The sequence below is a fragment of the Crinia signifera genome, chromosome 6, assembly GCF_055691185.1.
Source record: "Crinia signifera chromosome 6, ASM5569118v1, whole genome shotgun sequence".
Lineage (NCBI taxonomy): Eukaryota > Metazoa > Chordata > Amphibia > Anura > Myobatrachidae > Crinia > Crinia signifera.
In genome coordinates, this window is record NC_139222.1 from 124,016,910 (window position 1) to 124,024,409 (window position 7,500).

At 35.8% G+C, this 7,500-nt stretch overlaps 2 non-coding genes across 2 annotated transcripts; both read right to left on the reverse strand.

Moving 5' to 3' along the window:
• Positions 1 to 4,068: 4,068 nt before the first annotated feature.
• TRNAP-AGG (transfer RNA proline (anticodon AGG)) lies at positions 4,069 to 4,140 on the reverse strand. Its single transcript has one exon. It is a non-coding gene; the product is annotated as a tRNA-Pro (tRNA).
• Positions 4,141 to 6,214: 2,074 nt separating this feature from the next.
• On the reverse strand, positions 6,215 to 6,286 carry TRNAP-AGG (transfer RNA proline (anticodon AGG)). The gene has a single exon. It is a non-coding gene; the product is annotated as a tRNA-Pro (tRNA).
• Positions 6,287 to 7,500: the final 1,214 nt, after the last annotated feature.

The window sequence follows — 7,500 nt, forward strand, 5'->3', positions numbered from 1 at the left end:
CATCAATCATGGGCTCTAAAAGGCAGCTAAATGCTGGGCTCGTCCGGGATTTGAACCCGGGACCTCTCGCACCCAAAGCGAGAATCATACCCCTAGACCAACGAGCCACCCCTGAAAACTTCTCACCTCAGAATATTTTTTTTTTAAAGTGAAACTCATATTATTTATGTAATAATTGAAAGAGCTGGATAAAATAGTTGATGTATTTTGTTGTATTATGTTACTGAGATAATGGGGAATGTGTTTTTTTTACCCAAAGTACCACCATATGGTTGAAAATGTACTACATACTCCTAAGTAATTACAAACTAATTGTGTAAAATGGCAAGAGCAAAATTCAATTGAGGCTTTGAAATCAAGCATGTAACATCAATCATGGGCTCTAAAAGGCAGCTAAATGCTGGACTCGTCCGGGATTTGAACCCGGGACCTCTCGCACCCAAAGCGAGAATCATACCCCTAGACCAACGAGCCACCCCTGAAAACTTCTCACGTCAGAATATTTTTTTTTTAAAGTGAAACTCATATTATTTATGTAATAATTGAAAGAGCTGGATAAAATATTTAATGAATATTGTTGTGTTATGTTACTGAGATAATGGGGAATGTGTTTTATTACCCAAAGTACCACCATATGGTTGAAAATGTCCTAAATACTCCTAAGTAATTACAAACTAATTGTGTAAAATGGCAAGAGCAAAATTCAATTGATGCTTTGAAATCAAGCATTTAACATCAATCATGGGCTCTAAAAGGCAGCTAAATGCTGGGCTCGTCCAGGATTTGAATCCGGGACCTCTCGCACCCTAAGCGAGAATCATACCCCTAGACCAACGAGCCACCCCTGAAAGCTTCTCACGTCAGAATAATTTTTTTTTAAAGTGAAACTCATATTATTTATGTAATAATTGAAAGAGCTGGATAAAATATTTAATAAATATTGTTGTGTTATGTTACTGAGATAATGGGGAATGTGTTTTTTTACCCAAAGTACCACCATATGGTTGAAAATGTCCTAAATACTCATAAGTAATTACAAACTAATTGTGTAAAATGGCAAGAGCAAAATTCAATTGATGCTTTGAAATAAAGCATTTAACATCAATCATGGGCTCTAAAAGGCAGCTAAATGCTGGGCTCGTCCGGGATTTGAACCCGGGACCTCTCGCACCCAAAGCGAGAATCATACCCCTAGACCAACTATCCACCCCTGAAAAATTCTCACGTCAGAATAATTTTTTTTTTAAAGTAAAACTCATATTATTTATGTAATAATTGAAAGAGCTGGATAAAATAGTTGATGTATTTTGTTGTATTATGTTACTGAGATAATGGGGAATGTGTTTTTTTTACCCAAAGTACCACCATATGGTTGAAAATGTACTACATACTCCTAAGTAATTACAAACTAATTGTGTAAAATGGCAAGAGCAAAATTCAATTGAGGCTTTGAAATCAAGCATGTAACATCAATCATGGGCTCTAAAAGGCAGCTAAATGCTGGGCTCGTCCGGGATTTGAACCCGGGACCTCTCGCACCCAAAGCGAGAATCATACCCCTAGACCAACGAGCCACCCCTGAAAACTTCTCACCTCAGAATATTTTTTTTTTAAAGTGAAACTCATATTATTTATGTAATAATTGAAAGAGCTGGATAAAATAGTTGATGTATTTTGTTGTATTATGTTACTGAGATAATGGGGAATGTGTTTTTTTTACCCAAAGTACCACCATATGGTTGAAAATGTACTACATACTCCTAAGTAATTACAAACTAATTGTGTAAAATGGCAAGAGCAAAATTCAATTGAGGCTTTGAAATCAAGCATGTAACATCAATCATGGGCTCTAAAAGGCAGCTAAATGCTGGACTCGTCCGGGATTTGAACCCGGGACCTCTCGCACCCAAAGCGAGAATCATACCCCTAGACCAACGAGCCACCCCTGAAAACTTCTCACGTCAGAATATATTTTTTTTAAAGTGAAACTCATATTATTTATGTAATAATTGAAAGAGCTGGATAAAATATTTAATGAATATTGTTGTGTTATGTTACTGAGATAATGGGGAATGTGTTTTATTACCCAAAGTACCACCATATGGTTGAAAATGTCCTAAATACTCCTAAGTAATTACAAACTAATTGTGTAAAATGGTAAGAGCAAAATTCAATTGATGCTTTGAAATCAAGCATTTAACATCAATCATGGGCTCTAAAAGGCAGCTAAATGCTGGGCTCGTCCAGGATTTGAATCCGGGACCTCTCGCACCCTAAGCGAGAATCATACCCCTAGACCAACGAGCCACCCCTGAAAGCTTCTCACGTCAGAATAATTTTTTTTTAAAGTGAAACTCATATTATTTATGTAATAATTGAAAGAGCTGGATAAAATATTTAATAAATATTGTTGTGTTATGTTACTGAGATAATGGGGAATGTGTTTTTTTACCCAAAGTACCACCATATGGTTGAAAATGTCCTAAATACTCATAAGTAATTACAAACTAATTGTGTAAAATGGCAAGAGCAAAATTCAATTGATGCTTTGAAATAAAGCATTTAACATCAATCATGGGCTCTAAAAGGTAGCTAAATGCTGGGCTCGTCCGGGATTTGAACCCGGGACCTCTCGCACCCAAAGCGAGAATCATACCCCTAGACCAACTATCCACCCCTGAAAAATTCTCACGTCAGAATAATTTTTTTTTTAAAGTAAAACTCATATTATTTATGTAATAATTGAAAGAGCTGGATAAAATAGTTGATGTATTTTGTTGTATTATGTTACTGAGATAATGGGGAATGTGTTTTTTTTACCCAAAGTACCACCATATGGTTGAAAATGTACTACATACTCCTAAGTAATTACAAACTAATTGTGTAAAATGGCAAGAGCAAAATTCAATTGAGGCTTTGAAATCAAGCATGTAACATCAATCATGGGCTCTAAAAGGCAGCTAAATGCTGGGCTCGTCCGGGATTTGAACCCGGGACCTCTCGCACCCAAAGCGAGAATCATACCCCTAGACCAACGAGCCACCCCTGAAAACTTCTCACCTCAGAATATTTTTTTTTTAAAGTGAAACTCATATTATTTATGTAATAATTGAAAGAGCTGGATAAAATAGTTGATGTATTTTGTTGTATTATGTTACTGAGATAATGGGGAATGTGTTTTTTTTACCCAAAGTACCACCATATGGTTGAAAATGTACTACATACTCCTAAGTAATTACAAACTAATTGTGTAAAATGGCAAGAGCAAAATTCAATTGAGGCTTTGAAATCAAGCATGTAACATCAATCATGGGCTCTAAAAGGCAGCTAAATGCTGGACTCGTCCGGGATTTGAACCCGGGACCTCTCGCACCCAAAGCGAGAATCATACCCCTAGACCAACGAGCCACCCCTGAAAACTTCTCACGTCAGAATATATTTTTTTTAAAGTGAAACTCATATTATTTATGTAATAATTGAAAGAGCTGGATAAAATATTTAATGAATATTGTTGTGTTATGTTACTGAGATAATGGGGAATGTGTTTTATTACCCAAAGTACCACCATATGGTTGAAAATGTCCTAAATACTCCTAAGTAATTACAAACTAATTGTGTAAAATGGTAAGAGCAAAATTCAATTGATGCTTTGAAATCAAGCATTTAACATCAATCATGGGCTCTAAAAGGCAGCTAAATGCTGGGCTCGTCCAGGATTTGAATCCGGGACCTCTCGCACCCTAAGCGAGAATCATACCCCTAGACCAACGAGCCACCCCTGAAAGCTTCTCACGTCAGAATAATTTTTTTTTAAAGTGAAACTCATATTATTTATGTAATAATTGAAAGAGCTGGATAAAATATTTAATAAATATTGTTGTGTTATGTTACTGAGATAATGGGGAATGTGTTTTTTTACCCAAAGTACCACCATATGGTTGAAAATGTCCTAAATACTCATAAGTAATTACAAACTAATTGTGTAAAATGGCAAGAGCAAAATTCAATTGATGCTTTGAAATAAAGCATTTAACATCAATCATGGGCTCTAAAAGGTAGCTAAATGCTGGGCTCATCCGGGATTTGAACCCGGGACCTCTCGCACCCTAAGCGAGAATCATACCCCTAGACCAACGAGCCACCCCTGAAAACATCTCACGTCAGAATAAATTTTTTTTTTTAAGTGAAACTCATATTATTTATGTAATAATTAAAAGAGCTGGATAAAATATTTGATGTATATTGTTGTATTATGTTACTGAGATAATGGGGAATGTGTTTTTTTTACCCAAAGTACCACCATATGGTTGAAAATGTACTACATACTCCTAAGTAATTACAAACTAATTGTGTAAAATGGCAAGAGCAAAATTCAATTGATGCTTTGAAATCAAGCATTTAACATCAATCATGGGCTCTAAAAGGCAGCTAAATGCTGGGCTCATCCGGGATTTGAACCCGGGACCTCTCGCACCCAAAGCGAGAATCATACCCCTAGACCAACGAGCCACCCTTGAAAACTTCTCACGTCAGAATAATTTTTTTTTAAAGTGAAACTCATATTATTTATGTAATAATTGAAAGAGCTGGATAAAATAGTTGATGTATTTTGTTGTGTTATGTTACTGAGATAATGGGGAATGTGTTTTTTTACCCAAAGTACCACCATATGGTTGAAAATGTCCTAAATACTCATAAGTAATTACAAACTAATTGTTTAAAATGGCAAGAGCAAAATTCAATTGATGCTTTGAAATCAAGCATTTGAACCCGGGACCTCTCGCACCCTAAGCGAGAATCATACCCCTAGACCAACGAGCCACCACTGAAAACTTCTCACGTCAGAATAATTTTTTTTTAAAGTGAAACTCATATTATTTATGTAATAATTGAAAGAGCTGGATAAAATAGTTGATGTATTTTGTTGTATTATGTTACTGAGATAATGGGGAATGTGTTTTTTTTACCCAAAGTACCACCATATGGTTGAAAATGTACTACATACTCCTAAGTAATTACAAACTAATTGTGTAAAATGGCAAGAGCAAAATTCAATTGAGGCTTTGAAATCAAGCATGTAACATCAATCATGGGCTCTAAAAGGCATCTAAATGCTGGGCTCGTCCAGGATTTGAACACGGGACCTCTCGCACCCAAAGCGAGAATCATACCCCTAGACCAACGAGCCACCCCTGAAAACTTCTCACGTCAGAATAATTTTTTTTTAAAGTGAAACTCATATTATTTATGTAATAATTGAAAGAGCTGGATAAAATAGTTGATGTATTTTGTTGTATTATGTTACTGAGATAATGGGGAATGTGTTTTTTTTACCCAAAGTACCACCATATGGTTGAAAATGTACTACATACTCCTAAGTAATTACAAACTAATTGTGTAAAATGGCAAGAGCAAAATTCAATTGAGGCTTTGAAATCAAGCATGTAACATCAATCATGGGCTCTAAAAGGCAGCTAAATGCTGGGCTCGTCCGGGATTTGAACCCGGGACCTCTCGCACCCAAAGCGAGAATCATACCCCTAGACCAACGAGCCACCCCTGAAAACTTCTCACGTCAGAATAATTTTTTTTTAAAGTGAAACTCATATTATTATGTAATAATTGAAAGAGCTGGATAAAATATTTAATGAATATTGTTGTGTTATGTTACTGAGATAATGGGGAATGTGTTTTTTTACCCAAAGTACCACCATATGGTTGAAAATGTCCTAAATACTCCTAAGTAATTACAAACTAATTGTGTAAAATGGCAAGAGCAAAATTCACTTGATGCTTTGAAATCAAGCATTTAACATCAATCATGGGCTCTAAAAGGCAGCTAAATGCTGGGCTCGTCCGGGATTTGAACCCGGTACCTCTCGCACCCAAAGCGAGAATCATACCCCTAGACCAACGAGCCACCCCTGAAAACTTCTCACGTCAGAATAATTTTTTTTTAAAGTGAAACTCATATTATTTATGTAATAATTGAAAGAGCTGGATAAAATAGTTGATGTATTTTGTTGTGTTATGTTACTGAGATAATGGGGAATGTGTTTTTTTACCCAAAGTACCACCATATGGTTGAAAATGTCCTAAATACTCATAAGTAATTACAAACTAATTGTGTAAAATGGCAAGAGCAAAATTCAATTGATGCTTTGAAATCAAGCATTTGACATCAATCATGGGCTCTAAAAGGTAGCTAAATGCTGGGCTCATCCGGGATTTGAACCCGGGACCTCTCGCACCCTAAGCGAGAATCATACCCCTAGACCAACGAGCCACCCCTGAAAACATCTCACGTCAGAATAAAATTTTTTTTTTAAGTGAAACTCATATTATTTATGTAATAATTAAAAGAGCTGGATAAAATATTTGATGTATATTGTTGTATTATGTTACTGAGATAATGGGGAATGTGTTTTTTTTACCCAAAGTACCACCATATGGTTGAAAATGTACTACATACTCCTAAGTAATTACAAACTAATTGTGTAAAATGGCAAGAGCAAAATTCAATTGATGCTTTGAAATCAAGCATTTAACATCAATCATGGGCTCTAAAAGGCAGCTAAATGCTGGGCTCATCCGGGATTTGAACCCGGGACCTCTCGCACCCAAAGCGAGAATCATACCCCTAGACCAACTATCCACCCCTGAAAAATTCTCACGTCAGAATAATTTTTTTTTTAAAGTGAAACTCATATTATTTATGTAATAATTGAAAGAGCTGGATAAAATAGTTGATGTATTTTGTTGTATTATGTTACTGAGATAATGGGGAATGTGTTTTTTTTACCCAAAGTACCACCATATGGTTGAAAATGTACTACATACTCCTAAGTAATTACAAACTAATTGTGTAAAATGGCAAGAGCAAAATTCAATTGAGGCTTTGAAATCAAGCATGTAACATCAATCATGGGCTCTAAAAGGCAGCTAAATGCTGGGCTCGTCCGGGATTTGAACCCGGGACCTCTCGCACCCAAAGCGAGAATCATACCCCTAGACCAACGAGCCACCCCTGAAAACTTCTCACCTCAGAATATTTTTTTTTTAAAGTGAAACTCATATTATTTATGTAATAATTGAAAGAGCTGGATAAAATAGTTGATGTATTTTGTTGTATTATGTTACTGAGATAATGGGGAATGTGTTTTTTTTACCCAAAGTACCACCATATGGTTGAAAATGTACTACATACTCCTAAGTAATTACAAACTAATTGTGTAAAATGGCAAGAGCAAAATTCAATTGAGGCTTTGAAATCAAGCATGTAACATCAATCATGGGCTCTAAAAGGCAGCTAAATGCTGGACTCGTCCGGGATTTGAACCCGGGACCTCTCGCACCCAAAGCGAGAATCATACCCCTAGACCAACGAGCCACCCCTGAAAACTTCTCACGTCAGAATATTTTTTTTTTAAAGTGAAACTCATATTATTTATGTAATAATTGAAAGAGCTGGATAAAATATTTAATGAATATTGTTGTGTT